Here is a 14,978-nt window from a genome sequence, read left to right as displayed (position 1 = left end):
ATTAAATTCAATTAGCTGCAATTTCTAAAGCCTAACAAAGATTTTAATTACTGAATTATAAAATTCTCCCTGGCCAAATTGGGTAGAGAAATAGTGCATCCCCTGCATGTGGAAAAACAATCCCATGAAAGGAAATTGTTGATCAAAAAAGATATCCAGGGGAAAATAACATTAGGGAGAGCACTGGGGCCCTTATTCAGCGAGTCTGGGTGGGGAGTGACGTGTGCCAAGCGCTAGGCTCTTGGGCCGCAGGAAATGAACTTAGCTGAGATTCTCTCTGTCTCTAAATGTCTGCCCTCAGAGTTATTATGCTGTAATTGACTAATTGACACCTTAATTTCATTTATGGGGCTCCTGTGTTCATAAAGCAACCTCTGGGTGGGGGCAGTGGTCTTGGCGGCGTCCAGGACACCAGGTAAGGCCCAGGGCCTTCAGTTATGTCCTTCTCAGATGACGATATTTGGTGCTAACAATGAATATGTACGGAGGACCAAAGTGACTTAGCCGAGGCTTAAGCGTCATCATACTTGAAGGCCGAACCATCTGATGCAGATGGATCGTAACCATGCAGGCACACACTCACCTGTCACAACCCGTGTTCTATCAAAACGTTCAGCAAAGTCGTTCATTTGACTGCAAAATTCACTTCCTGCAAAACGACTGCGGAAGTATAACTTTGTATCCTTCCATTGGGTTCTTTACAATTCATAGATATTAGCGACACACGTCATTATAAGGCTGTGCCTGTGAGATGTCTCGCCACCAATTCAGTCAAGAACAATTTACAGGTTGTAATTCAACGTCATGAAAGAAATGTAATGAGGATTGATTGATTTTTTGGGGGGTCTGGGGGGTGGAAAATCTCATTCATGGATGATCGGTATCGGAATCAGCGGCATAAAACGACTGATCTGAACACTCGCACCTCATACCGTTTGTATCAAATGCAAGTGGGCACACTGTATGCGAGTGTTAGATAAGTATTACTATAAGTATCATTCATGTAACATGATTGCGTTCATGTTAGAAGCATGGAGTTGATGCTTTATGATCATCTCCCTTTCAATTGCTGTGGAACCAGTTTGTGGCATCTATTGGGGATACACATTTTTTTTTGGGGGGGGGGGTTATTCGCTGATTTTCACGATTCACCGTAGGACTCGACCCTTAACCGCCTCAAATAACAGAGATTCATTGTATACAGGTATATACATTGCAACGCGATACTTGTAAATTGTGAAGTCATTACTGTGCTACTTGAACTTCTGGTCGGCACAAAATTCAATTAGCTTGTCTGTTTATTTTTATTGACTTTTTGCATTTTACCTCACTTTCTCCTGCAATTCGAGCCAAGACTGATTTCAAGTTGAGAAATGTTGTCCAAGCATGCCGCTACAAACAGGACAGCTTTGAGGTCTCAGGTCAGCAACCAGGTCCAATTATCAACCCTCTCCTTGTGTGCTGCTAAAATAACAGCCCGGTACTCTCTGCAGAGTACGAAGCTTCATCTGAAAAGGCACCTGCTGCTTTTATTCACTTTTGCCTCCTTTGGCAACGAACTGTGTCTGTTTAAAGACACATGGAGGAGAAAGCCCAACTGGAAAATGCTGAATTATTTAGACGTGGTGTCTAATTGGTTCAAGACAGACATTTTGTTTCTGGAACGTACAGGCTATGTGTGTGTGTGTGCGTGTGAATGAGTTTGTGAGTGCATCAGTACGTGTGGACAGGGAGACACTTGGTGAGGAGGTCTGTCTGCTGCGTAATGCAGACATAAGTGTCTGGGTAAATATGACCAACCTGAAAATTTAATCTGCTTTTTCCACACCCAAGCTGGTTGGGTATTAAGGATAATCTTTTTTGTGTGTGTCATATGGTGGGAGGTATAGATGGAGCTAATTTTTTAAGAGACAAATCTGATATTTGTCAACTGGTTGAAAAAAACCCGGGGATTTTCTCCTAATCCTCCCACGGATGTGAAGGAGCGTTAACAGCAAAATGCAGATGGTGTTCTGCGTACGGAGACTACCCGGCGGCCAGTGCGGCGCATACGGAGAGACGCACCCTCGCCTCGCCGGGGCTCAGCACTACCTGCAGATAGCGAACTCCCCTCACATTTAATTAACAAGCCACTTGTGAAAAGAGAGTTGAGTTAATTCCAAAGCGCACACTTAGCAAAATGCATTTCTCTCTTGTTTTGCTTTGCTTTTTCTTCCCTTTCCCAGACATCGCCTCCTTACTTCTAAGGCGATAGACATCAAATATTCATTTGCAACGACATCACAATCAGGAAAAGAAAACAAATTATAAATAAAAAGGAGGCATGAATCTTTCAGGATCCTAATTCTAACCTTCCCTTCGAGTGTTTATGGCTTCACTTTGTCATATGAAGCAGTTTTGCTTTCCGTTGCCACTGTCGGGCATAGCTCATTTCTTCTCGAAAAAACACCGCACGTTTTGAAGGTTCACACAAAAACAGGGCCAAATCTCAGATCTCCATCTTTCTACAAAGGGCGACCTGAGAGCTGCGTCGACATCGTCATATTTGGGGAGCATCTTGGCACAGTTCATTTTAACACCAGAATGCAACATGTCAGAGCACTTTGGACACATTCCTAAAGTACTTTGTGGCTCTGCATTACATTTGACATCGTATCGACAGTGGTCTTGTTGCCCTAACAAAAAGTAAATAAATAGTACAACAAAACACGTGACAAAACGTTGACATGTGAGCTGTAATGCCAACTAGAAATCCACTCGGTGGCTCAATATCAACACATTTCTAGCAAGGAAATACGTTTGACTGCGCCGTCTTTGAAACAGAGTAAACTGTCATAAAGGAAAATTGTAAAAGACGAAAAAACTAAACAAAAAAATAAAACCTTGTGTCGCCTTTATTAATACCTAGTAATTACAAACTAAAACCTAGCTATAAACAGCTCCACAAATTGAAGTGACAGCCACTGTGCTGAACAGTGTGATCGTGGGTGAATGGGAGTGTACCACTTGCATTCTGTGGCAGGGGTGTTGACGGTTCACTTAAAAGGCTCCACTGACTTCCTCTTGTGACATTCTTTTTATGCTCTGCACCAAATTTTAATTGATACGTAGTAAGCAAAGCGCGGGGATTTACAGCTACGACAGCAGTCAGAATGAAAAACAATCTTTTATTTGATGTATGCCGGTTTGTGCTACTTGTTTCGCCCTGGAAGACGTACTTTGTGGAGCTTGACACAGATAGTAAGACAAATATAGCTTTTAGCGCCGTTGCGTATACATTTGAAGTGACAACAAATGCAGCAATGATCTTTGGACAGATCGTTGACATGCAGGCGTGACAATGGCTATGATGTGGAATAAGAGCGTGTAAGAACTGAATGTTATACGAATTATCCAGCAAACTTTTACTCACTCGCAATAAAAAGTAATGGAGGTCAACATGGCGGTATGTCTCGCCAACGTTAACTTGCTTTATCAATTGCGGTTTGTGTTTTCTCAACTTGGCTTGGGTTAACTTTTGCTTCGCAGTAGTCTTGTTTGTGAAGTCACGCAATACTTCATGTGGTTCGTGTTTGAACGGAAATATAGGCAAATTCCTCTTTACCGTGGCCATTTTGAAGCACATCTTTTTTACACAATTTGCAACGAAGCCGTCTCGTGCTCAACTGGGCCATTGACACTGAATTATGTCCGCTGAGTGGCAGAAGGATGAGCTATCACTTCCTCCCCCTTTGCTGTCTCTGCACGCTTATTTGCCGAATGAAGACTTGCATCACTTCCTCACGCTTTGCAGCCAATCAATGGAGCCATTTGTGTTTTCTCTTAAGCATCAATATCCATTCATCCATCCATTGTCTGAACTGCTTTGTCCTCACGAGGGTCACGGGCGTGCTGTAGCCTATCCCAGTCGCCTTCAGACAGTAGGTGGAGAACACCCATAAACCGGTTGCCAGCCAATTGCAGGACACACATCCAAGAACAACCATTCACGCTCACACTCACACCTCGTGACAATTTTGACTGTTCGCGTTAATACCCGATAATGTAAAAATCTGGTCCCAGGTTTGGGACCAGCGCTTGATTGAACAAGAAAGTCAGTAAAATACCTCTTTATGCAAATCAGCATCACTAAATTACATAAATTATAACATAATTACCAAAATTATTCAATCGTGTTTCTGCAATGGGTAATCCACCAGTATGTAGATGCTCTTTAATCAAAATTATTATTGCTATCCATGATATGTATTCATTTATTTTTACATTTGGGGTCATACAAAACAATTGAAAAAAAAAACCAGTCACGTGCATTATTATTTATTGATGAAGAAGTCAAATTATATTGATTGACTTAAAGTCCCGGAGAGAGAAAATTTTGTTTTGGTGGTCGAATTGTGAGGCTTGATTAGGTGAACTAGCTGAAATTTGCATATGAAAGGGTGAATTCAGTTTGGAATTCCTCATTCCTGTTTCAAGTGGCAATACTTTGGGCGCTGGCTCATTTGCCCTTTCGGGGACAGCGGTGACTACAGTGGACACCTTATCGGGTTATTGGGGTTACAGGCTATTGGTACATGAAAGGGTTCAAGTATTCGATGATACGGGATGGGCTCTGAGATGAGTATGTGCTGGTGGTGGCGGCCTCAGGAGAGACAGTAAAAACTGCAGTCCAATGTCATAGTTATAATAAGCATAAAGAGATTTAGGGTTTGGTCATGCAATTGTAAATAAGTGACAGTTTTCAAGTGAGACTAAAAATATGTTACTTTTGTTCAAATTACAGTCTGCAGAGATTACTGAGTCCAAAATAAGGAAAGGCAATTTTATCAGGATTCCAAATCTTTACCCCCCCCCCAAAAAGAAAAAGTTCAAGTTCAATGATCACTTTATACAGCCGTGAATTCTAAACCATAAAGCACCTGACAAGGAACTATAATTGTTGTCTGCAGCTGTAAGCTTGAGCTGTGTATCAACATATAGCAGGAACAAGAGAAGGGGAGGAGGAGGGGAAAAAAATAGGAAAGATAAAATGGCTTAAGCTGTTTTGTCGTAATTGGCTGAATGGCAAGGGCAGCAGAAAACGTCGAAGGCAAGGCAACGGTGTGAAGGGGACTCGGTCACAGTGCAAAAACGAAACCCTCAGCACCGGTGGAGGAATACGCAAAGCAGCGTGAGCCAACACGGAAGGTGTCTGCCTGCTACATCTTAACTTGCATGAGGCACGAGTCCCTGCCTAGACATGGCAGTAAGCTGTAGATCACAGTCCATTTTCTGGACAAGTTAAGTAAATAACCCAAGCGAGCATGCAAAGACAGTGTCAGGGAAAGAGAAATCCCCCAAAGTCACAGTGGTGACACTCTAATAAATCCAATCAAACGGAAGGGGGGAGCAGGAGGAGGAGGAGGAGGAAGAGAGAGAGAAAGGGACGAAGATATCCTCTTTGCTGCCTGCGAGTGTCCAACTGCATTGATGCAATAACACCTCATTCAGTGTTTAGCCCTTCTCAAAGGACAGGCGGGGATAACACTTTAAACCCCGTGGCTTTATCTCCTGCAGATTTTCCATAAAATGACAAGCCAGGGAGTCGGGGCCATGTGACTACCATGTAGGTCAGGGCGGATGGGGGGTAGAGAGGGAGAGAGGTGAAGGGCGGGGCGGGGGTGTGGGGGGGAGGATTTCTAATGTAACTGTGGAAAATAGCAAGCGCTAACCAGATTAGATCAATTAAGATTCGGTCTTTTTCTGTTGCCGAATGCGGCGAGGCTGACAAATAAGCGCAATGACAGATAGATGACAAACAACCCTCAAGAACGGGGGGGACGCTGGGTTAACTCGGAACATTTCTCCGTTTTCATGGGAACTCTTTCAACATGAAGGTATGGTGTGAATTAGCCCACAGAATGGATCAGGTTAATATGTATCGCGTTAAACCCACAAAGGGAATGAGTAAACGCAAAATTAAAATGAACACACTTGTCGTGACAAAGCCCTGCTATAAATGCCAAGTTGTTTTTGTGCTGTAAAAATGAAATAAAGGTAAATGATATCACAGCTTTCCTTTTTTTGAACCATGAATGTGACCAGTAATTTATACAACTGAACTGGTTCTTTTGTGTTGTCCTTTTGAGAGGGGAAGTAAAAATAACTGAAATAATGTAGTGGCACGTGTAGCTATGTCAAGCAATCACCAATCGCATTCAAACTCTTGTTAAATTCAGTATCAGCTGATTCTAGTCTGAAAAGACGTTTAAAAACGTCTTTGGGAGTGAATGAGTTAAATTTGGGCGGCCCGGTAGTCCAGTGGTTAGCACGTCGGCTTCAAAGTGCAGAGGTACCGGGTTCGATTCCAGTTCCGGCCTCCCTTTGTGGAGTTTGCATGTTATCCTGGGGCCTGCGTAGGTTTTCTCCGGGTATTCCGGTTTCCTCCCACATTCCAAAAACATGCGTGGCAGGCTGATTGAACGCTTAAAATTGTCCCTGGGTTTAAGTGTGAGCGTGGTTGGTTGTTCGTCTCTGTGTGCCCTGCGATTGGCTGGCAACTGATTCAAGGTGTCCCCCCGCCTACTGCCCAGAGACAGCTGGGATAGGCTCCAGCACCCCCCAACCCCCGCGACCCTTGTGAGGATCAAGCGGTTTGGAAAATGAATGAATGAATGAGTTAAATTTGAGTCAACACACACCGGCCAACTATTTCAAGTGTCTGATAAATCCCCTGAAATTGATGTTGCTCTAGTAAGCTTTTCCTGAAATTGTGTTTGTTTTCTTGCAAAAGCTCGAACGTTTTGGTTTCATTGGACCATAACAAAATCTTCCAAATACAAAATATGTTGCGCTCCGGAGAAACCAAGGTTGAACTTTGTGCCAATAATTCCAAAAGGTATCGGTACGGTATATTTGGTGTAAACACAAAACACTGCTCATCATCAAAAGAACACCATGCCGACAGTGAAGCATGGTGGCAGCAGTATCATGCTTGGGGGCTGTTTTTCTTCAGATGCAACTGGGGCCTTAGACAAGGTGGAGGGAATTACGAGCAATTAAAAATATAAGTCCGCGTGAACACAAAACTTTCAGGCTTTCTGCCTGCAAGGCATACAAACTGTCAAGAAAAGCAGACTAGAAGGGAAACTTATTTGGGGCTTCATCAGAGACATGTTAAATCGAGGAACTCTATCCTGCATGTGTTAGATGTTTCCCTCTGATCAGGATCATTCTCGGGATGATCCTGATCATTTGAATCAGGTGTGTTGGAGGAGGGAAAACTCTAAAACATGCTGGATAGGGGCCCACGAGGGCCGGATCCTGTCAGCCCTGAAATATACTGTAAAAACCCATTGAGAAAAAGATTGCTTAAAAAAACATGACATAACAGGGGAGTGAATGATGTTGCAATGTAGTGGAAGGAACTCTGTACCATTATTACATTGACATTCTTTGACTAAAAGAAAATCCCACTCTGGATCGCTTGATCAGCCAGTGACTGCAGCTCACTAAATTAATGAAAGGACCGTCCAACCTCAACATCAAGTTTTTGGGTTTTTTTCGTTTCTGGTGAACTGGTTGATCAGCCTTTTCAGAATGCTGACATGAATCAACATTGTGAGCCCCATGGAGTTGTTTAATTGAACTTAAAGTCATTGTTTTCCATATGCCAACAGCGCAGACGTTCCCCATGGAATAGGAGTGACGCTTGATGGGAGACAAAAGACAGACAGGGTAAAGCTTTGCGCTTTTGACTGACCTTGGCCTATTTTTTGACCTATCACCTCATTCAATCGGTTGACTTTTTTTTTAATCACAAACAAGAGCGAATTTGCCAAAATGTAGCCAAAAGCGGACCGTGCCTGATTTGACTACAAACACTTTTATCCAATCTAAGAGCCTCACTCGATGTCTTTGAGTGACCTGTCTTAAATCAAACTCAAATGCACTACCCCTATGAACAACGTACCGATCAATACTTGCATCTATCCATGCATAAGAGCTTGTTGCAATTGATTTTTGTCCTTCTTTGCAGTGAAAAAAAAAATAATAGAGCTGATATGAATTACAGGGTATCTTGCCTCAATTCATCAAAACAACTCGGATAATACTGGCCGTTGCCAAGGAAACGATAATGGTTTTTGTCAGTTTTTCAACAATCAATCACTTTAACGCCAGCCTTTACATACTGTAGTCTGTGTAAATTACCAACGGACGTCAAGGTACTTCGCGGAATCCATAGCAACATATGAGCTTCTGAAGTGGACAGTAGACAGTACTGTATGCATTTTATTGAGTTGTGCAGAGATAAAAGCTGACTTAAAATGCTGCGAACAACAAGTTTCCATGTGAAATCGGAAGTTGGATTTTATATAACGTTGGGCATGAAAGAGCAATGATATCGAAACATAATATGACAAAAGTTGATACCCGCATGTACAATATTTTTCGGGACCGGCCTTTGAGGCGTGGCAGATAAATACAACTAAATAATCTGATATGACCTGCATGAAAACTGTGGCATTTTCTAAACATAATAATAAAAACAAATCATGACACGACGAACGTCCGGCATGGATGCTACGCTCTGGTTGCTATGGTGATGTTGAAACGTGCCTTAAAAATAAGAAACACCGCAAACACAAAGTGCATGGGAAATACGGCTCACCGTCACCGCATACTGTGCCAACTCCCGTTGAAATAAATCCGTATTTTAAGTAGGACTCCTGATACCGTCTATTAAATGTAACTTTCTTTTTCTTGGAAGTCGTAGGCTTCTCTTTTGTCTCCTGGCTGGGTGTTTTCCTCTTCCCGAAAAAAAAACTTTCCAAAGACGTTTGTTTTTTACTCATTTTGCTATCTCCTCGGTTTCATTTTAGCGGTAACCAATGACGTGACAGAGAAGCATGTCAAGACTGACGTATTGTAAACGGATGTAACAGAGAATCCGGTAATTTTTCAAAATAAAATATCTTTCAGATTCTGAAATTAATACAACAGAAGCCATGTAAGGTATTTATTCTTTCTGTGCGGCCTGTACCAGTAGCAGTCCGTGGCCCAGGGGTTGGGGTCCACTGCTGTAAGTGACCATCAAGATTTGCTCTTGGCTGATCAGTGTTGTTCAAGTGACTGCCTCAAAGCCTCGTGATAAACCTTTCAATGACACTTCTTGGGATCATATTAATCTGTTTTTTAGGTTGTTCCTTTTAAAATACCCTAAATATAGACCAACACACAACAAAATGTACCTAAAGTCTAGCATTCAGCTCTTAAAAAAAATCAGGAGTGGGAAATTTTTAAGTGATTTAAGTACGTCAACCCATATTTAGTCTGACAGAAATTGGAGAGCCCAGAGTAGGCAGTGCTTGACATATTTATGTCTGAGGTAGCTTTTCACTAGAGATTCATTTAGCAGTTCAAAAAGTAAGTAATTTAAACAAGAGTAAACAAGAGTAAACAAGAAAACGTAACATCACTGAAGTTGCTATGAGTATGTTTTTCCTTAACACAGGTGAGTAATTGTCATCAAGACGCCACAGTTTAAAACGAGTCATACGAAAAGTAAATCTCGTCTTTGATAGATGGACAAACAGGCCATACTTAATTTGACCAACTTTCTTAAAGCCCAACACTCCTCGCCAATCCGCATCTTTGGACTGAAAATAATATGATGCTCCATCTTTCAAAGATGTACTTTTCCTAAAGCATTGTTGATTGCCCTGTGTCCATTACTTGGAAGGATTATGATAATATTCCACATTGTGCTCGGCGTGATGCACAGGAAATTCAATACTCAAAAGGTTAATGCAATCAATTAGGATGACAAAGGAGTAAAGTAAAACCCTCCTGCTCGTGGAAAAAAAAAGAGACAGGAGAAGAGAGGGGGAGAAAAGGTATTGAAAGCTTGAATGGATGCACTGAGGGAAAAGAGCCACTTGAAATCATGGGAAAAATGGCATTTATTCACCATGTATCATCTGAAGGTGACTTAATGAAACACAAAGATCATAAAAAATAAAAAAGGAAAAGCAATTACACAGTGAATTGCATCGTTCAGCACTCGGCCGTTTGTAAGTGAACAATACAGGATCAACAGTTTTGTTTGAGATAATCAGGTATCCGATCCCAAGTCTAATGTTCATCACGCGTTATGAACTTTTCCGCATTCCGAGTCAAGTTGTATCTCGGCTCTCCCCTGTGGCTTGCGCGGGCTGAGTATTAAACAGCGTGTTAATTGTCGACGTGAACGTTACCTTTGTTATTTAGATATTGTGTAATGCTCACAACACAAAGGAAATTGGGCAGTGCAGATTAATGGACAAACCTGGACGGCAGCATTAAGATTTTACAACCGTTGTTGTAATCCACATTATCTTTGGAGGCATGTCAAAATGGTGATGTATTCACTCACTCTTCAGCAATCTCCCGTAGCTTAATGATAATGTTGTGAGAGGCCCGTGTGGTGATATTTAGCCAGTGTCTGCAATGGCTACTTTCTGCCAATATGTTGTGCAAGGAGAAAAGCCTAAAACCTTGTAATCCACTTAGGCAAGGCAGGAGATTTAACTTCACACACAACCTGATAAATCCACTGTACCTTAGCACTCGTATACTACCAAGGCAAGCCTAAATCTATTTGGAGATTTCAAAAGACATGTTTTAAAGGGGAATTCAACCCCAAATTTTCTTCTGCTTCCTCTACTCTCAACATGCCATTCTGTTGAATATTGTGATTGTGTAGTATAAGGGAAGTAGCAAAATCCACAGTTTTGTATTGTTGTTTTTTTTTTTTTTTAGTGGACATTTTCCCACTTTCTGTCGACTGAATATGACATCTCAGTTGCTCAGGGCTCAGGTAACAACCAATCATGGCTTGGTTTAAAAACAAACAAAAAACAGGTGAGCCTGACACCTGAGCCCCGAACAACTGTGATGTATTTTTCAGTCGACAGCAAGTGGCAAAATGGCCGCCCCCAGAGATGCACAAATGCAGGAGAAATTTTACTCATATTCCACAATCACAATATTAATCAGAAAGCCGTGTTTGGACTAGTAGAGCCATATAGAACTAATAATCCATCCATCCGTTTTCTGATCCGCTTTGTCCTCACAAGGGTCGCGGGGTGTGCTGGAGCCCAGCTGTCTTTGGGCTTTAGGCGGGGGACACCCTGAACCGGTTGCCAGCTAACGACGACGACCAACGATCCGCGCCCACACTCACACCTCGGGACAATTTGAAATGTTCAATCAGCCTGCCATGCATGCTTTTGGAATGTGGGAGGAAACCGAGGTACCCGGGAAAACGCACACAGGCACCGAGAGAACATGCAAACTCCACATAGGGAGGTCGGAGCCGGGATCGAACCCACTTCAAATCCATTGTGGTGGTGTATGCAGGAAAGTCGTATAATCTGATTGGGCAAATACTTCTGGACCTTACCGGATGTTGGATCTGGATTGTTATTTTCAAGTGTATCACTGCAGACCTTCCCGCCTGACATGTGCAAGTGCAGAGGAAAAATTCAACATTGCAAGTAAAATAGTGCTAAACCAAGAGCAAGATTTGACACTTTCAGTACTTGTTGACTTCCTCATTGATATGTATACATGCAAATGATCGCGCAAGCCTAGCAAGAGCCGTACATATTTTTCAACATTTTGTTTTTGAAATGAATTCATCAGCTCCGGGGGAAGAAATTTCCTTGAAACAAAAAGTACAAGGTCTAAAAGAAAAAAAAAGAGAGATGCTGCTGCCCGTGACTTCAATGTTTTGTCTTAAAGAATGTCACTTTTCATGAGCTGCTGGAACTTGACCGACATCAAATTTCTCTGTTTAGAGATTTTCAGGTCCAGGAGCCCAGTCAAAGAAACAATGGAGCAAAATGGTCTTTGAAGTTGGTGTTGAATAAAAACTGCACGGTTGACACATGAAATGCCCTCACAGCTGGGTTGCCCGCAACTCAAAGAAAAACAAATACTGTGAGAGAGGGGGACACGCCGCTCCTGTCTCAGCTCCATAGGACCCGGAGGTGGGCTTTCACGATGCGCCCGTAATGATGGATGGATTCAGAGGAAAGTCTATTCACATGGAGATGTTACATCATAAATATTTACACAGGACTGCCATATCCATGTCGCCTTTACTTGTTTTGACACAGTGGAAAAAAAAAATGTAAAGGACAAAAACCCGCAACAGAGAAGTGGGGGAATGGTGGAGTTGACTTTATTATCCTGTTCTGAGTGAATCGAGAATGCAGATTACGCTGCACGGTTTTCTTTTTTGTGCAGATTTGTCGGCGATTGACCGAATGAACTCCGTGTTTATTCAAAAAGCATTGCCCTACGCGCAGAAAGCTGGACAAAAGAAGCGCGACACGAAAGAAAATGAGCTACAGTTTGCAAAAATCAATAATGGTCAAGTCTGCATTGAAGGAGCACAAGCAGAGAAACTGTCAGCTACGCGCGAGGTACTAATGTTTGGCAAATCGTCGCTTTACTTAACAAACAATGTGCTCCGGCCTAACGAGAAGGAAAGGGGAGACGTCACTGTTGGTAAGCAGCCCTATACATTTCTGCTCAGTGAGCTCAATTAAAAGCCCAAACGTCCCCCGAGATCGTCCCTGGGACCAATGAAAACAAATTTGGCAGTTTAATTTTCTTCCCACTGTCTCGTAGAGCGACTGTGTGCTGCTCCAGGAGTGTTCCCTGGGCCGACGGGGAGGAGAGTGGGGGGCGGTTTGGTGGGGGATGTCACGCCAACACTGCGTTAAAGCCGGGTTGGTCTTTATAAGTTGCATTAACATTTATCAGAAGCCAATTAAACTAACGATGTTGCTGCAATGTGGTTACACGCCAGGGAAACGTTTGGATGGTATACACAGTTTTGACAGTCGTACCGCACTTGCAAAGCAACTTGTTCTCTGCAAAGAGCATCGGTACATCCGCGTCGACTCTATACAAGAAATGTAAAATACACGCGCGCATCTTTCAGGGAATCTTCGCTAAGGGCCGCGGTTGTCATTCCGCGTCTCCTCTCCAGTGTGCGAGTGACACCATCAGACACAAAGGAGCGTGGCGTAGCCCTCCGTCTCGATTCACGACCGCGCCAGCCCTCAACTGTAGCCGGGGGTCTCCGAGTTTGACATGAGGCAGCCCACGGTGTCACGAGTGAATGTTGAGATCCCTCTTGACTAAGAGGCCAGGGGCAGGGGTTGTTGTCTGCATCTTCATGACAGACTCCCACATCAGCATTGTGCTCATACCAGCTAACATCATTAGCACACAAGGTTTCATCTCGGCGAAGACGACGAGTAGGAGGAGAAGGGAGAAGGGGGGCGGGGGGTTGAGAAAAGCAACCCAGTTTCTTGAAGTCACAAGTCATTAGTGTCCTCTGGAGAGTCAAATTGTACAGGGGGCAGATTTATTATTTTTTTTAATCAGCAACAAAAGGTTTTTATCCTCTTGTTAATTTGGTGGACGTCATCTTTACTTAGATGTCTGTGTCTAATGTCTGCTCCAGTAATAAATGCCATACGGTGGGTGGCGGGAATTACATTATTTGATCAAAATGACAACGTGGGCCGCCGCCGTGACAATTTCCAGACATAAACCAGGTATTATGGAACATCGGCCTAAAATCAACACGAGTACTGTAAATATCAACACGGCGCACAAAGCAAACGGAGCTGTTCTTCTTTCAAACAGTGCCTTCGTAGCTGAGCTCATAATAACAAGATGCACGACACGCCGAAAAAGGCACGACTCTCCAGCTGTTCGTATTCAGGAACTCATAAAAGCGCAGTTGTTGTACGTCAAAAGCAACATATTGTGCTTGTCGCATGGAGCCAATGCACTTCTGTCTGCCGTGTATTTTCCACAGCGTTACATACCTCATGGCATGACAAGAATGGGAGCGAATGAGATGGGGGCCCCTCTTTGGAAAACAGATACATCAGTGTGCCAGCGTAGCGTACGACATTGCTGTGAGTTAATCAGTTGGAAAATAAAACGGTGGGATTCTAATAAGTCATTTGTCAATTTTTACAACCCCCAGACACATTGATCCATGGGGATTAATGAAGATGCCTGATGTTGTTGTAGATATGAACAGGGGAGATGGCGGGGACAGTAATCAGTCATGGCGGAGATTTGTCTTACCTCCTTTTCTCTTCCTGGGGAGTCACTCCGTTCAGGGGGGATCACTTCATCTGGAAAAAGAGAGGCATAAAAAAAAACAGAAATGTGGATTATTGAAACATATACTGAATGAAAAGTAAACAGGTCATGTCGTTGCTATGCAGCCAACAACAACACTCTCGACTCCCGATGACTTGTGGCTCGCGTGATTTTTATCAACAGTATGAAGGAGCACACATGTCAGAGCTCCGAGAAGAAGACCGTTGTCGGGAACAGTTGTGAGAACACAACGCCGCGTCAAGGAACAATTGGGTCAGAAGATACTCATTCAAGAAATGCAAATTCACTCCAAATCAAATCAATCGGCGTGTGGACCACCTCCATCATAGTAAAGATCCCCCACCGCCCCCCTCCCCCCCCCAAAAAAATTGACCAAATGCTTTGGCGAACACGGATTTTATCCATCAATCCATTTTCCAATCCACTTGTCCTCACAAGGGTCGCGGGGGTGGGGGGTTGCTGGAGCCTATCCCGGCTGTCTTCGAGCAGTAGGCGGGGGACACCCTGAACCGGTTGCCAGCCAATCGCAGGGCAAGCAAACAACCATCGATGCTTACACTCACATCTAGGGACAATTTAGAGTGTTCAATCAGCCTGGCGTGCATGTATTTGGAATGTGGGAGGAAACCGCAGCACCCGGAGAAAACCCACGCAGGCCCGGGGAGAACATGCAAACTCCACACAGGAAGACCAGAGCTGGAATTGAACCCGGTACCTCTGCACTGTGAAGTCAACGTGCTCCCCACTAGATCACCGGGCCGCCCACTCGGATTTTAGATCCACAAAAACAAAGCAACGCA

General features: G+C 43.4%; 1 protein-coding gene across 1 annotated transcript in view; it reads right to left on the bottom strand.

The window, feature by feature from the left end:
* casz1 (castor zinc finger 1) overlaps window positions 1–14,978 on the bottom strand; it is a 200,189-nt gene that overhangs the window by 99,200 nt on the left and 86,011 nt on the right. Inside the window, exon 3 of the mRNA XM_052050425.1 lies at window positions 14,140–14,189. The gene's annotated coding sequence lies outside the window, so the exon portion shown is untranslated. The remainder of the gene's footprint in view (window positions 1–14,139; window positions 14,190–14,978) is intronic.

Source organism: Hippocampus zosterae, chromosome 2, assembly GCF_025434085.1.
Source record: "Hippocampus zosterae strain Florida chromosome 2, ASM2543408v3, whole genome shotgun sequence".
In the NCBI taxonomy this organism is placed as follows: Eukaryota; Metazoa; Chordata; class Actinopteri; order Syngnathiformes; family Syngnathidae; genus Hippocampus; species Hippocampus zosterae.
Note: the sequence above shows the minus strand (reverse complement) of the source record. Positions and strands in the feature narration are given on the sequence as shown.